The following is a 17,487-nucleotide window of genomic DNA, read 5'->3' as shown; positions in this document are numbered from 1 at the left end:
ACATGCAAATTGATTTAAAATTCATTCCCTGCATCCTTAGTCTCATGCTTTTCAGTCAGATGATTATCCATTTTGCAACCTTTCAAAAAGCAGGCTATTCATTAGTTCAGGGGGAAGCTACACCAGAAATTGGGGGTCAGCATGTCTGAACTTTCATGGGTGAACAGCCTGCATGCTACTCAGAGCACCCCAAGCACAAGACTCCCTAGTTGTGTAATACTTTGCTAGCTAAATCTTGAATTTCTTTTTTTTAAGATTTATTTATTTATGCATACAAGAACTGGCCTGTAAGCCAGAGGTGCAGGTGGTAAGAGGATTCACCAGAGAGAATGGGGAGCAGCTCAGGCAGATCTACTGAAATACACTGCTGAGGGGAGTAGTGGGTGAGAGAGGAGAGGTCTGCTCTGCCATGTGGGTTTCTCCCTAGCTGGCAGGGTATCGAACATTTGCTGTAGTGGCTGGCAATAGCTTGATTGTGCTGTCTATAACCCCTGCGCCACCAGGAGGCCCTTAATCTTGAATTTCTTTATAATTTTTTTAAAAAATGTTCCCACTTGCAATGAGTCCCATAAATTTAGTAGCTGGTCCTAGCGTTTGCAGTAGTGAGTTGAAGTACCAGACAGAAAATAAGGGTATCTAGAAAAGTGAATTATAGGTCCTTGACTATAGCAGGATAAGATTAGTGTGTCAGGTAACTGACCCATGCCACCACATGCCCAGACATGGAAGTATTCTTAGGAGAAATAGAAAGGTTTTTAATTAAGAACTGGACTTTCTCTTCCAACAATCTATTATGAAAGTCTCAGGTAAGTAAGAACTTCCCTGCTTCTAGAATTTCTATCAGCTATTCAATGCCTTCCTCTCCAATGCAATTTGAGAACTGAGGATTACCAGATACTTGAGGAAAGTCTTCAACATGTAAGACAGAAAATAAAAGAAACTTAAGAAAAATTGATTCATCACAGGGAGCAGAAAAAAATTCAAAAATAAACAGCTGTTCATTATTTTAGAGATTTAAGAGGATGCTATTGTCATGAAATAAAAACAAATTGCTATGAGTGTGAATGGGGATAAGAAAACAAATTTTGAAAATAAGTTCTTAGAAATTAAAAATATTTTTGCCAAACTTGAAAAAATATTAGTGTTTTAAAAGATAGAGTCAAGAAAATCCCTTAGGAAGAGAGAGGACAGAAAAAAAAAAAAGATATACAAGGCATTAGTAAAAAAATCATAACGAAAGTTTCCCAGGACAAGAGATGTGTCCTTGTGATGGTGCAAGGTCATTACATGAAACAAAAATCCACACCTAGGCTATCATCATGCCCATGGAAACACCAGAAGCTGCAGGGTGTTTACAATGAATCAGGCATCAGACTTCCAGCAATTAATTTTGTGCCAGGAGACTATAGAGATATACCTACAATATGTGGACATATATAAAAGGGCTCAGGAAATGTACTCCAAGGTACTATTTCTTAGGAAGCTACTGAACATTGTCCTCTGCTAAACAAAGGAAAAAATAATAGGATTTCGATTCAGGAAACAGGAAGTCTCATCCAGATGAGACGTGAAAGATCAATCCTCTACCTGCAGTGAGAGTGACCAATTCAGATTGAAGCAGGAAGATGAACTGATTTAGATTGAAGTGGGAAATTGAAGAAATGCAAGAAGGATGACTTCAAGGAAAAAGTAAATGGAAACTGAGGGTGTGTTTGAAAATACTGAGCATTTGGACAAAGTACACTTACAGGTATTTGATAACTTAGAGAACGTTCGAAGAGAAAATAAAACATGGTAACAACATAGAAAATTAAGTGGGGAAGGCTATTATTAATAAATAATAAAATACAAGAAAAATGTAATCACACATATTCTGGCTCTCTAGTATAATATACAAATGATTATAATAATGCAAAACCCAGTATTTGGTTGTTTCTCCCCCAAAGTGCTGTAATTATGTTGGGAGGATTTTATATTAATTTTTCTAAGATTTAATTATTTATGCATACAAGTACTGGGGTACAGGCCAGAGGTGTGGGGGGTGAGAGGATTCACCAGAGACAGAGTGGGGAGCAGAACAGGCGGATCTACTGAAATACACTGCTGAGGGGAGTAGTGGGTGAGAGAGGAGCGGTCTGCTGCGCCATGTGGGTAGCTCCCATGTGGGCAGCCCAGGTACTGAACTCGTGCTGCAGCAGCTGAGGACAGCTTCATAGTTTGCGCCACCAGGGATGCCCTATGTTGGGAGGATTTTAACAGTAGTGGTAGAAGAAGGGTTGTACAATGTAAGGGGTATTTGAGGAACATAACTAAAAACCCTTAACTATTTTAACCAGAAAAACACCATGTAAGTATAAATTCTTTGAGAAAAACCACAAAAATATCACAAAAATATTATTTGTAAAGATGGAAGAATCTAGGAAAATAAACAGTTAAAAAGGATACTTTGTATTATAGATAATAAATCACATGGATAAAACATAAAAATTAATTTAAAACTTAAATGGTAGAAAAAGTTTTATTTCATTTATGGAAAGAATTTCTTTAAAGTTAGCAAAGAAATGATTGCAGAATGAGATTTTATTAAGATTTTTTTAAATGTAGGTCCTTTGTCTTGTTGTCATTTTTGTTTGTTACCTGGTGTTCAAATGTCCCTAGAAGATGTGGTATCTGTATTCATGATACTATTCAGATATATGGCTACAGTGTGCGATGGCTCCTGCAGTTGACCCCATCATCACCAAGAGAATGAAACACAGACAGAAAGCTCATCTCTGCTTTTTTTTTTTCACCCTTTTATTCTCTTTGTGGTGAATGCCTGTTTTGTTGCTATGGGAGTAAAATGAAGGCTTCCAAAATGCTACCAATATCAAAGACTTTCTCAGAAAGGGTCAACTCATGAAACAAAATCTGCTACAATGTGAAAATTGAACACATTTAGTCTAATAGATAAACTTAAAAAACAAATATATTCATGTTTCCAAGTGGCCTTCCAGTCCATGCTGGTAGCATTTCATGTTATAGTATAGGAAGGCAGGGTCGGGGGGGAGTAAGACTGGTTAAGATACTATGTATTCATATATTCCCGCATTGCTGCTCTCTAGAACACTGAAAAATTATTAGCTACAAATTGGTGTGCTTCTATGGAATCCTGTACAAGATGTTTGCAAAGTTAAAACAAGCAAGCAAACAAACAAAACAACCAAGGGGTGGGGGTGGGGGGCGGTCACAACAAATTACAGAACAGTCTGTGTTACATACATATCCTTGCAGGATTTTTTTTTTAAGATTTATTTATTTATTTATTTATTTATTTATATATACACACACTGGGTAGAGTGGGAAGCGCCGGAGGGTGAGAGAAGTCACCAGAGCCAGAGCGGGGAGCAGAACAGGCAGACTGATGAAATACACTGCTGAGGGGAGCAGCGGGCGCGGCAGGAGAGGTCTGTCGCGCCATGTGCACCAGAGGCTGCAGGCAGCTTTGTAGCCCAGCGCTCAACTGCTGCACCACCAGGGGAGGCCCTCCTTGCAGGATTTAATTTTCGTTGGTTTTGGACAGAGACTCAAACTAGAATTCTAAAATGGAGGACCAGATTTTATTTTGGATTACTTATAGTCTTATGGTATTTTCAATTTTGATAATGGACGAATAATAATTTCTAGCAAATCAATCATTGTTAATGAAATCATTATATTTTTCCATGTGATACTTTTCCCCTTCCCATATTTTATTTTGGGTATTCTCACTCCAACTTCAAATAACTAAACATGGTAAAACCAGAGAATATGGGATTTAAGTCAGGAGTTCTAATCCCATTTTTCCAGTAAAATCTAGATTTGTTTCATTTTTTTCCTATTGTCTCAGTTATGCGATTTATAAAATGGGTGTAATAATGATCTTTCTTCCTCCTTTACACATTGGTAGAATGAGAAAATTAGGTCAAGGAGAGGAAAAGGGTTGTGCATGTGGATTAGTTCCCTGGGTGGGGATCAAACTCAGGTCGCAGTGGCTGGGAATAGCTTGCTAGAGCTGAGACTTTAACCCCTGTACCACCAGAGAGGCTTTATTGATTTTTAGTAGAATCAAGAATCTCAAGAATCTGCAAGATTACCATCATATGATGGGGGAAAGAGTAGTTAGGAAGGGAATTGGGACTGTATTTGTTGTACTGCTAGGAAGAAATGCTTTTTTATAATACTTTCATCCTGAAGACTTACAAAAAAAGATAGCTTCCTTAAATATTTCCCGGGTCAAGGACACCAACAAGTAGGAAGCAAGTTCATAGCTCATGCTTACAATGAATTCCATTTCAGAACTCCCCTGTCTGCATTTGTATGACATTTCATGTTTTTTCCACTTACAGGCATATGCACTTTAAAATGATGTTCTGGGATGCTTCAGTGACTCCTAGTAGAAAAATGCAAATAAATGTAGATTTCTGTTATTATCAGCTTCATCAAAGCAAACAGGCAGAAGCAAGAACATTATTAGAGTTTGATAAGAGTGTATATTTGAATGATTTCCCCAGAGGACTAGGGGAAAACTCATCTCATTCCATTTCCCATTAGAGAGGAGCATCAATTGCTTCTTGTAGAATTACCTGTAGCTACCACTTGTCAGCCCCACCCTCAACTCCCCACCCTCACATTTTTTCCATAAAGAGCTGCTCTTTTGATTTCTGAAATGTAATTTCAATAAATGGCTGACTTGAATCAAAACACTTAGGCATAAGCAGGTGAGAAAAGGCATGAATAACATAATAGAGCATTGGAAGAGTAATCTGTTCAGAAAGCAATATTTGTAGCACAGCAAAAATAAAGGAAAACTCAGTGCGGTGCTAGTTTTCCAATTAGAACTAAATGAAAACATGGAATCTGGGGACCTCCTGTTGAATTTCTAGTTTGCACCATATTAGTTACTCTTGAATATGGTTTAGCACATCTTTCACCATGTTACAATTGAATAAATCTAACTTTCTTTGAAGGTAGGGGTCTTGTGTTTATTTCATCATACTCTTAAACCCAGGATATTCCTACACATTTGATATGTTCTTAACAAGCTAATTCTGGTTGAGTTACTCCTAATCCACAAAACTGGAAATAGTCATTTGATGGCTAGTCTATGGGACCAGACTTACCTTTAACAACTAAGAATCCATTCCAAAAAATATATCCTTTAATTTGCTGAGATGCTAAGCAATTAATTTGATGCTTATCTCCAAAATGTATACAAGACAGCATCATTGTTAAGTGTCTATTATTATAGAACAAAATGCCTAAAATGAAATGAAATCTGAATTGTGTTTCAAAACACAAGGGGACTTTAGGACCAATTCCATGTCTCTTTGTCTCCCACCCCCACATAAGCTCCCCCATTTCCTTTCTTTATTTGCCCTCTGGGCTTAACAAACTTTGTTTCCTTCCGGTGCATATGTCCCTTGCAGCCTATCCTTCTTGCACAGGGGCACTCTCTGAGGATCACTTCACCGCAGGAGCCCCCAGTGATACCAACAATAACCACAAGCCATGCTTCTTTCTTCTGTTGTTTCCAGTGAAGCCTCAAGTCTAGGGAGCCACCTTAAACTGCTCAACTGCTTTCAATTGCTGTACCACATCAGTGCTCAAAGTAAACTGTCAGATCTTTGCAAACAAAGACTGAGAGTGTTAAGCAATCCTGCAGCTGGTTCTTTGCTTCTGGCGCTTCACACCTTTTACCCAGGCACATTCCTTGGCCTCTTGTGGAAGACTCTTTGCTTGCTTGGGGCATGGAGAGTAACAGGGCTTATTAGTTGTAAAATACATCCACTCTCAGGGAAGTTTCCCCAATTCACACTGATGGGCTTTTGAAGAGCATATTTTCTCAAACTCACCAGGAAAAGAGCACATGTAATGGTACTGGGCAGAGGAAAGGGTAAATCTTCATACAGGAGAAAATAGGAAAGAAAGGAACAGCATCCCAATTTAGTGGTGCAAGAAGATACCTCCCTTGCATCTTGAATAATTTAAGCTAATCGTTGAACTCATAGGGCATTGTGGAAAATGGGCTACAGTGGGGGCTGTGTAGATGTTCTGCTTTGGAAGCGAAACAGAATAACTGGAGGGTAAATATGTGGGACTGGCTCCTCCAATCCTTCTCACATACCCACCCTTCCCACACTCTCTAGGCCTCTTCCTTTCTCTATCTCCTGTTGTAAAAGGGTGGTCCCCAGGAAAGGGGGAGGTTCCAGGTTCCCTGCCCCACCAAAATGGAGGGTGGAGCTGAGCAGGGAGAGAGGAAGCTGCAGAGGAGACTGAGAAGGAAGGAAGCAGGATGGAGAGCCAGAAGGAGACCGCAGGAGGCACATGGAGCCTAGAGACACATGAAGAAACTGTGCTTGCCTTTTGGTCGTGGACTGGGTGACACAGATGTGGGTGTGACCCGTGGGGAGGTGACAATGGCAGCTTTTATCTTGATTTTGATTTTGCTCTTTTCCTTCCAGGCTTGTCTCGTTGTTTCTGACCCTTCTCTGTGGGTCCCCAATTGTTAGGGGGAAAAGGATGTCCCAAAACTAATTCCATATAGGCTTTGTGGACTCCACCCCCACCCCAGGTCAAAGCCAAAGACACTGGGAACTCCAAATCCCATCACTACCAAAGGGAAGGTGGCTGGGACCTGAGGGTGGGGTTAAGCAGCCAGGTGGGTATAAAAGGCAGACACGTGGGCTTTGGGGATTCCCCATTTTTGGCTATGCACCAGCTCACAGCATCCAGCCAGCTCTGAGAGTGACTTTGGGTTTCCAGGTCGTCAGATGGGGTAGGACGCATTAAAGACTTTATTTCCCTATTTTCTCCCTGATTTGTAAATTTTCCTTATTTTCTTTTCTCTTGTAAATAAACCTTTTATTAACCTTTTGTGTGTGTCTATAGTAGAGTATTCATAAGTCCCTTTAAAGTGCGCGGGTGAGAACCCACAGCCAGGAACCCGTTTAATATCGGGGCTGCTCTATAACACCCACTGGAAGATGCTTTAGACTTGTGGCAGGCTTTGGGGCCTTGCTCTGGGCCAATCCCATTTGGATGGACTTTTACCCATGAGGGGACTGGTAACTTTGGGTGCTTGATTTAGAAAATATATTCTTTGCCTTTCCTGTATTGTTTCCCAATTGTATTAAAATTCCTTCCCATTAAAGTCTCATAGATGTTTGTGTTGATGCTGCAGATGGCAGAACCCATTTAGAATAGGCAGGTTTGGGAGGTCCAGGGTGCACCTCTCCCTGCCCTGTAACACTGTGTCTAGGTGGTTTTTACTAGAATTTTCACCACCTTGAAACAAGTAGTAAAAATGATTTATGGGAACTCCCAATTCTACAACTCTACTTTCTCAACTATTCCCTTTTAGTAACTTATTTTGGCTTCAAATTTATGTGACTTGAAGCTCAAGCCCAGCTGCCTGGCTTTCTTCCTACCACTGATTAAATAAAGCCTCTCCACTGGCCAAGCTGACTCCCTTCCTGAACCCCAGGTGTGTTGCTCTGCCCTGCTTGACTCAATGCCTCATGCATGTCCTTCATCCTAATTTGAAACATTCTGAAGCTTCTGGGTTTCTTTTTATCCTCTCTCCCTCATATGTCATAACTGCATGAAGTCTTACTTAACTGCCACAATTTAATGATCCAAATTTGTTCTTTGATAGATTCTGTAACAGAGTAATCAGCAGGGAAAGGGGATGTTCCAGGTTCCCTGTCTCACCCAAGAAGGGTGGAGCAGGCAGGGAGGGAAGCTGGAGAAGACTGGGAGAAGGAAGGAAGGAAGGAGATCAGGAAGAGGATCTGGAGGAAGCACTTAGAGCAGAGAGACATGTGAAGAAACTGCACATGCTTCTCAGCCTTGGACTTGTACCAGGGACTTGTGAAAAGTTGATGCAGGGGACAGGAATGCAAAAGCCCACTTAGGGGTGAGACTGAGGGCCTGCTGATACCATCAGAACAACAACTGACTCAAGAACTTTTGAACTGAGAAAAACAACTCTGTTCCTCATCAAACCAGTCCCTCCGGCCACCACCACTCTGCAAGCCCTGTTTCCCTCTCCCCACCCTATAAAAACCTCCCTTCCCCTGACAATGGGTGTGATTTAACCGACCCCCACTTTGGGTCGGTGAATCTCACCCGGGGGTGCAATAAAGTTTCCCAGCCTGTGAGAAACTTGGCCTGGCTCTCCTTTTCTTTACCACACCAACCCTTTCAACTTGGAAGGAGACACTTGAAACAGACATGAGCGAAAGACCATGGGGAGATTAACAATGGCAGCCTTTGTGTTGAGTTTGATTTTGTTCTTTTCCTTCCAGATTTGTCTGGGCCCTTTTGTTCCTTTCCTATGGGTCCCCACCAGAAGGTGCCTTAGACTTGTTGCAAGCTTTTTGGTCTCAGGTGTCCTGCTTTGGACCAACCCTGTTAGGCTTGGCATTTACCCACAAGGGGATGGGTAATTTTGGGTGTTTAAGAGGAAACTATTTTAACTATATTCTTTCTCTTCTCTTTATTGCATAATAATCATGTTGAAGTTACTTTCTATTAAAGGTCTTACATACTAAAGTATGTTTTGTTTTGATGTAGCACATGGCAGAACGTATTTAGAATGGGCAGGTTAAGGGGTCCTGGGGTGTCCCTCCTTCTGCCCTATAACATAATGAAACTCAATGGGTTCCTTTTCTTAGTGGGTGTAAAGTTTTTCTACAGACTTTAACCCAGTCCTGGATTGCTAGTAAGGATAAAGGGCTTGCCCAAGTTTATAATCCAAGCTATTTATCGAAGATTTTGATGAATATATATTAAAATAATAATTTTGTTATGATGATGCCATACATATAGGATAAATAGGAGACAAACATACCCTCTAGTATTTGTGTTGGTAAATTCCAATTCAAAATTGAGGGCTCAGAGTCTATTGTGTAAGACATAGGAGGTCACGATGATTTAGCTATTTCCAGTGGCTGATATTGGATCTATTTTAAATGAACAGGGAATTTTATAAAGCCGAACACCTCCTATGTCTCCATGGGAGAAATTATCTGAAATATCCACCTGATGTTCTCAGGGAAGTCAGGACTTAATAATTATGTATAAGAAGTTCTCACAGTTGCTTTAACTAATAATATTTTAATTTAAGCATTTCATATCTCCATATTTATTGTGCTCCAATCACGTTTTATGAGTAGCGTGCATGTGGAAACTGATGTAACTGATATTTAGTATGTATGCACAGTGTACTTTCTTCAAGAGCTTCCCCTGCTGAGCATAAATGCAAAATAAATACAAATAAATTAAACTTTCCAATAGGCCTCCAGAGTGCCCCAGTCTAGCTGATCAAGTCGTCCCTTTCCATCTACTTAAAGAATTCTCTGCAGAAACAAATAAACTGATCAGAACCAAATCCCCTTGCCAAATTGGGTTTCCTCTCTTCAGATTTAATAATCTGGCTCTACTCAGCCATCTTACTCAGCAAACTGAAACTAAAAGATGATACTAATTTTGAGGCTCTCCAACTGATGAAGAGACTGCTTGAAAAGAAGGAGTGTAGGAAGGGTAAGTCTGTGGAAGTTCCAATCTGTGCATCTTACAACCAGCACCTGGAAGAATCTGACTTGCAGAGAGAAGGCACAAATCTTGCATGACATCCAGGCAGGGGCTATTAGGGAGACTGGGGAAAAAATAAAGATACTCAGGTACCAAAGAATTTCTTAAGACTCAGGAGTTACCAAGGCAGAGTGCCCATTCTCTGCCCAGATGTTCTGGTATTTTGTGATTACCTCAGACAATGGTGAGGAAAAAAAAAATACTTCATGCTAAATTTAACTGCCATACTGTGATTTCTACTCACTTTGCCTATAATATATTTATATTCTCACTACACTGTGATTTAATTTCCTCCAGAATTAAGAACTATTTTTTTTTCATGTACAAAATGTGGCTACTTTTGGAAAAGTGAAATATTTTAAAAATGATTTCTTCCTTTCCCTTCAATGAGAAGCCTTTCTTCCTATGATCCAAAGAGAAAAAGACTGGGCCTCCCCGGTGGTGCAGTGGTTGAATGCTAGGTTGTGAAGCTGCTCGCAGCCTCTGCAGCGCTGGTTCGATCCCCGGCTGCTCCCCAGCCACCAGAGGAGGGTCCCACATGGTGTGCAGACCTCTCCTGCCGCCCGCTGCTCCCCTCAGCAGTGTACTTCGGTCCTTCTGCCTGCTCTGCTCCCCACTATGGCTCTGGTGAATTCTCTCACCCTCCTGCGCTTCTGACTGTACCCAGTGCTTGTATAAATAAATAAATAAATCTTAAAAAAAAAAGATTGTATCCCTTTAAAAGAAAAAAGAGAAAAAGGCTAAGCAGATTTTTTAAGTTAAAACATAATGCAAAATATTCTTTCAAAATTTTAATTTTAAGTAAAACATTTTGGGAGTTACAGCTGTTTGTAATAGATTAAAGGAAATGTCATTTGGAAGAAAGTATGAATACTTATTGATATCATATCATTATCTTGAAGCTCTCGGTCTTAAAGAGTAAATCCCTTAAACAAAGTATTTCCAGGTTACAAAAATATTCAACATTTGGAACAGATTTAGGTGTCCGTTAGCAGCAGGTAGATCTCTGGGGAACAGCAGGGAGAGGTTTCCAAGGGTCCACATGATTGGAAATGATGAGACAGGAATAAATCTCAGCTTCTAGTTCATTCTTAGTCTCTTAGAGGTGAATTCATTGCATCAGCTTCCTGAATGCATTATGGAAAGAGCAGTTGCTCCTCAGCAGTGGTCTGCATTGTCAAGACTCAAGATCTGTCAGTCCTGGAACTCTATTCATTTACTTCCTTATGGCTGTGCTCTTATCAATCTATTTTAATTCTTCACTTCCTGTGCTAGCATATTCTAGGTGTCAAATGAGAAAGGAAAAGGGAAGAGGAGACAAATATAAATTGTCTTGTGTGTCAAAAACTATGCTGTTATAGCTTGTTTGATTCCCTTAGAAACCATAAGCATGATCCTATAGTCCACACTTCAGTTAGGATACATAAAGCTCTGAGAAGTTAACTAACCAAACTTACAAGTGGTAGAGGTGGGACTGAAGCCAAGAATGTCAACCATGTGCATTACACAGAGCAACAATGATTCTGGCAGTTAGAGCTTATAGAAGGCAGGAGGGGCACCCCAAAATTTTGTGGAAGAAGTAAAACTTCAGTTGAACAGGAAGAAAATATGGTACACTGGCAGTTGAAAAGCCAGTGAAGGCAAGATAATAAGGGAAAGCACATTTGCAAATACTATGCGAGAATATGGAATTACCTGAGAAAGTGAGGAAACTATTTGGTTGGAACAGGCACTTCATAAGGTAAGAGTGACTAGAGACCAGATAGTGCTTTTGCCATTCGTGTTTGTGGGGACCCTGAAATGGGTCCTTTAAACTCACTCCTACCTTTTCTCAAGGTTGGTGTCTCTGGAGGAAGTTGAATCTGGGTCCAACTTGCTAGCACAGTGCTGGATAAAGTCAGTTTGAAAGGTGTCTCTGCAGAGGTGATATTTAGACAAAACCAAAAAGGCAAGAGAAGCAATGTGTGCACATGCATTAACAAGCGAGGAAAGGTTGGTGGACTCAAGAAATTAACACCACAACAAACTGGAGGGAGAAAGGAGCAGTTATCAGAGAGGTATGAGGAGGCTGGCTCGCTTTCCACCTTGTGGACAATGATAAGGAGATTTGGGATTAAATTTAAGAGGAAGAAGCCAGTGGCTTATAAGCAAGGAAATAAATTGATCCATTGTGGCTGTGAGGTGAAGAAAGGGTTGACTGAGGCTGTGGGTCCATTCTAGACAGCTGGGTTAATTCAGGCTAAAGACCATGGTGTTCTGAAGGATGGTGGTAGAGGTGGGGATGTAGAGAAATGTAATGGGCTTGAGATGTATCCAGAGGGTAATTTGTCAGCACTTACTGATGGATTAGATTTTGACAGGAAGGTAGATGAAGCCATCAGGGAAGGGTTTCTGGCAAATCAGGATTTCAGTTTTTGATATATCATGTTGAAGAGTCTGTGAATCATTTAAGGGATGTCCAGTAGACAGTTGGGTATTTTTGAGCTTGTAGTAGGTACTCGATTTCCATAACTGATCTTGCCCTTCAATAGATACTAAGATTAAGCTAAGAGTAGGGGTACCAGATAAAAATACTGGCCATCTAGTTACATTTGAATTTTAGATTAAAATAATAATTTTGGGGTATGTCTCAAGTATTGCTTATCTACAATTCAATTTTAACTGGATAGCTGCATTTTTATGCACTAAATCTGGCAGCCCTGTATGTGAGTTTTACCACTTATCATTCCCTACCTCTGCTTCCAAGTCAGCTCTCCTGTCCACCCAGGATATTAATTGTGTTGCTCTTTGTTTACTATTGCTTTTCTAGGTAAATATTTGATCAGTTCACTACTGGATATATTTTTGTTGTTGTTGTTGTTGGGAGCATTTAGAATTTTCATAATTTTTGAATTTTGGAATATTATTAGACTATATCTATGTGTTGGATTCTTGTATCTTTATTTTTCTTTAAATTCTGGATATTTCTCTTCAGCTTTGAGGATATTTTCAATTTTATTTCTTTTGTCATTATTTCTTATTTCATTTTCTTATTTTTTTTAACTATCCTTATAGTTCTCCTTGTAACATTCCTATGTGAAGAAACCATGTCACTTATTTTTTCCTTCATAATTTCCATGTTCTTTTTTTCTCTCACATCCAATCATCTATATTATTTAAATTGGTTGGTCAGATCTATTTGTGGGAACCCCTATTGGATACTTCCTATTTAGCTTGTATAAGAATTGAAAAGTTGTCTGCATTGTCTTTGTCCACATATATTAAGTTTTAATTGCTTTAAAAATAAGCTAGCTTATTTTTAGGATGCTATTTTCTTTACAGAAAAGTAGTGGAGATGATTTAATTTCCATACATCCTGTTTTGCCTATTTTAAATATTTTATATTAATATAATGCTTTTGTTACAGTTAATGAACTGATTTTGATAAAGTTTTAATAATTAAGTTCCACTTTTATTGAGATTTCTTTAGTTTTTTAATAACAGACGTTCCCTGTTCTAATATCCCACCCAACATCCGCCATTACATTTTCTGCTCATCGTGTTTCTTTGGGGTCTTCAGATCATCCTTGATGTTCACTGTTTTGAGGAACAATAGATCAATAGTAGGCTATCCCTTTAATGATTTTTTTTTTATATTATTCTCATGTTTACACTGGAATTATAGGGTTTTGGGAGGAAGACTACAGTGATAAAGTAATTCTTCTCAAGCACACACTATCATTATAACTGGATTACTCGTTGAGTTGGTGTTTGTCATGTTATTCAGCTGTCACATCATGGTGTTTGGTAGGAAGATCCTGTGAACATGCACACCTAAGGAGGGGCATTATGTTCTACATCCTGGCGCATATTCACAGACATTATTGGGGGTTCTTCTGTGAAGACTTGTCTTTTCTCTGTATTTATCCAATTATTCGTTAATATCAGTATCAAGACTTGAGTATTTATTTTATACTTTTTTTTTAAAAGATCATGTATGCATACAAGAGCTGGGGTACAGGCCAGAGGTTTGGGGGGTGAGAGGATTCACCAGAGACAGAGTGGGGACAGAACAGTCAGACTGACTGAAATACACCTACACCGCTGAGAGGAGTAGTGGGTGAGTCAGGAGAGGTCTGCTGAAACATGCGGGTTGCTCCCTGGTGGGGGATCAAACTCATGCTGCAGAGGCCGCTGACAGCTTCATAGTTTGTGTCTTAACCCTTGTGCCACAGGGAGGCCCCTATTTTATACTTTGGTTTATAATCCAATATCATTTTATTGTTTCGTTACTCATGTTGTTCCTGCTCTGTTTATCAAGACCTCATTCAGTTAACATCATATGTCCTTTGACAAGCTCTCATTTTTCTCCCTTTTTCTTAACACTACCATACTTTCTGACATAGAGAGGCTCCAGGCTCATCTTGTAAATGAACTGCTCCATGCCTAGCATCAGCCATTTCTCCGAGGAGGTCCACTTCCTTTTACTGGAGAATAGTATTAAAAGCCAAGATTTGTGGCAAGCTGTGTTTATTGCTACTGGTAACAAGGAGATGTTTGTGTGTATACTAAGCTCACTCACTGTATCTCTCTATCTTTCTGTCACAAAGATGTTCTAGCCTCCCTCTTTTTTATATGTAATCTTCATTTCAGTCATGAGAAACCCTAGATCCCTGGCTTTTAGTGTTCTTTGTGATACATACATGCATACATATAATTTCATTATATTGAATACATGTGAAGACTAAATGAATATAGGGTACTGAGGATCAGGATTTTCCCTAGTGCACCCTTGTTTTCTCTAACTTATCAAATCTGAGAAAGCCGTGACTGAACCACCTCTGGATTATACTTCCCTTTGTAGCACCCTTTCTGTATTGGTCTGGTCTGTGGCTCTTCCCTTTATCCAGTTTATCCACATTAAGCCTTTTAGAAAGCCTTCAACATTATCAGTTTGCTGATTACTCTCTTATTTCCAAGATTTTATTTTATTTTTTTTTAAGATTTATTGATTGATTAATTGATTGATACATACATACAAGCACTGGGTACAGTCAGAAGCGCGGGAGGGTGAGAGAATTCACCAGAGCCAGAGCGGGGAGCAGAGCAGGCAGAAGGACCGAAGTACACTGCTGAGGGGAGCAGCGGGCGCAGGAGAGGTCTGCGCGCCATGTGGGACCCTCCTCCGGTGGCCGGGGAGCAGCGGGGATCGAACTGGCACTGCAGAGGCTGTGGGCAGCCTCGCAACCCAGCACTCAACCGCTGCGCCACCGGGGAGGCCCTATTTCCAAGATTTTATAAGTTAAAAAACGGCATTTATTTTAATTTGGGATTTACCCAAGTCATCTTTCTTGAAAGAGTCACTCAAATCACAAACATATTTCGTGTAAATATTTCCTAATTAAACTTCCAACTTCAGTAAAGCAAAAGTAGTAATCACATCTCCACATATCAAGGAACACAGCCTCACACTTAGTAGTTTTTATTAGATTATTATATACCAATCAATAAATACATGAATAAATGAATGTATATGCAGCTATGCTATATTTTCTTTGGAGTTTCAATTATTCAGGGATTATATTTACATAACTAACGGGGGTTATCTCTTCTTTAGTTGGGCATTCAATTAATGCAAGAATAAAGAAGAAATGAATTCAGAGAAGTAAAGAGGTTTTCACGTCTAGCCACAGTCACACCGAGGAGAATCTCCCTAGATGTTCCTGACATCTCCATTTCTCTCCCCCACTCACTCCTCTTGCACCAAGCTCATTTCTGTGCACTGTAACAAGACGGCGTAACATTTGTTTTTGTTTTTTTTTTCTGCCTTACCTTCTAAAGGACTTCATTTTTCTCTTGCTGAGTCAAAGGCAGCTATTTTCAATCTGACTAGGCTGACTGCTCATCTAGCCCCACTCAATCATGGGTCCAGCCCAGGGAAAGCAGGGTGCTCACCGCATCATGTGCTGTGTTTCATCTAGTTTATTTCTATACTGGGTTCTACCCAAAGATCAGGGGGAGTAATCCCCACTTTCATACTCTTTGGTCTGTGGAAAAATAATGGTAAGTCTTGTAAGAGTTTACAGTCTTATAGTTTTGTGTTCTTTTTCCATCTAGGTATCTATTGACAATATAAGGAAGTGTACATGTGTTCACCCTTTCAAATGAAATCTTTCTGTAGTGAATTATGAAACTTTATTTGAATAAACCAAATTATTGTTGTTAGTCTTCATGAATCCAAGCAGTCCTCACCCAAATCATTCAATGCTTTGTCAGAGGTCCAGTTATATGCTGAATAAATATTCATCTGGAATCAGAAGCTTAATCTATGCTTGAAACATTTTCTTAAAGACTTGGCTGTCTCAAGACATTTAAAAAGGGAGGAACCAACATTTTGGAATTATTTCTTGCATTGCCATTCTTGCTATTATTTTTTAAAATTAAGATAAGACTTACATTAACTTTTAAAAATAGAAACTGGATATCAAGAAATTAAAATATACTTCTGACTCTGCTGAATCACTTTGGCAAAGTTGAATAATATCCCTGTTCTTGATTAAGTGTAAAATAGTTGCATTCACTTTATATTTTCTAAAGTCTGTATTAGCTCAAAAATTATTTCATGCATTGAATGAACTTATTATGCATCACATATTTAAAGGATTGAAGGCTTAAGTTAAAATGAATTTATGCAGCCAAATGCTGGCCATTTGTGAGTGCGATGGAATCTGTCATTGCATTGGGGGCCAGGGAGCAAGAAGAGGGTGTGTATCATACCCTGAAAGCAGTTGCATCAAAGAATAACAGCAAATTTCTGTTGTTATGTTGGTTGGTCAATTAAAAAAAATCACATAGAGGCAAATGAAAAGGTCATTGCAATTCTTACACGTTTTCATTGAAAATGTTTTGAAATAACCACTCCCCCTGTGGAAAATTCACAGAGTAAACTGGCGATATGTCCTCGTGGGTAAAGGCTACCTGTGAATCAGAAACAATGCAGTTTTTTTTTTTTTTTTTCATTTGGGGACACTTATTTTAGCTATATGTAACCTGGAGAGAGTTAGAAAAAGAAAAATGTGAATAATATCACTGTGACCATGAGGGTGACTAGACTTTGACACTGAGCTACATCGCTGGAACTTCCAGGACTTAAAAACTATTCTCCTTCCATTGGAGGCTGTGAGACTCTGATACTATCTCCCTGGTAGTCATTGATAGCCCAGTTAGTGCTGATCCATTGGTCTCGTGGGGATGCCTCCTGGCCTGTGCCATCAATGCAATGCAAGGCCCTCTACCGGTAGCCTGTCAGTCTTCTGTCTCCGATTTTGGGTTCTGGGCTTCAGTGGCTGCAGTTAGTAGAAAGAAGGGGTGTCCCCCATGTTTTCTGTGGCTATTACTGCCATTCCCATGAACTACTCAATGTTTTCTCCACATCCCTAGTAAATAGGGTTTAATGGCTCCATTGAGTGTGCCAGAAGACTGGACTGTTACAGCAAGAGTCTGTTCTACTACAATTCAGCTTTCAGAAGTCCCTTCAAGCATCTTATAAATTACATTTTTAGGTAAGTCGCTGTTGTCCCCTTATTTATTTGAAATATTCATCCCTACGTCCTGGCTACAACTCTTTTTCCAGGACTCCTTTGGGTCACCTTGAAAACATCCTGAGGAGTGATCTCTCGTGCTAGAAATTTGAAAATAGATATGCAGAGCAGTCTTCATCCCACCCCCCACTAGTGTTGGGAACACACACATACCGTGTAAGGTAAAACATTTAAAGTACCTCTGGAGCTTGCTAGTCCCACACAGAGCAAGGGAAATGACTGTAATGATTTGTGAGCTTTCTGTAAAACTTCATATTTTTTAAACTCCTGGTAAAGGGCTTCAAATATCTCT

Source organism: Talpa occidentalis, unplaced genomic scaffold (genome assembly GCF_014898055.3).
Source record: "Talpa occidentalis isolate TD23 unplaced genomic scaffold, MPIMG_talOcc4v2.1 talOcc4.8, whole genome shotgun sequence".
Taxonomy (NCBI): domain Eukaryota; kingdom Metazoa; phylum Chordata; class Mammalia; order Eulipotyphla; family Talpidae; genus Talpa; species Talpa occidentalis.
Note: the sequence above shows the minus strand (reverse complement) of the source record.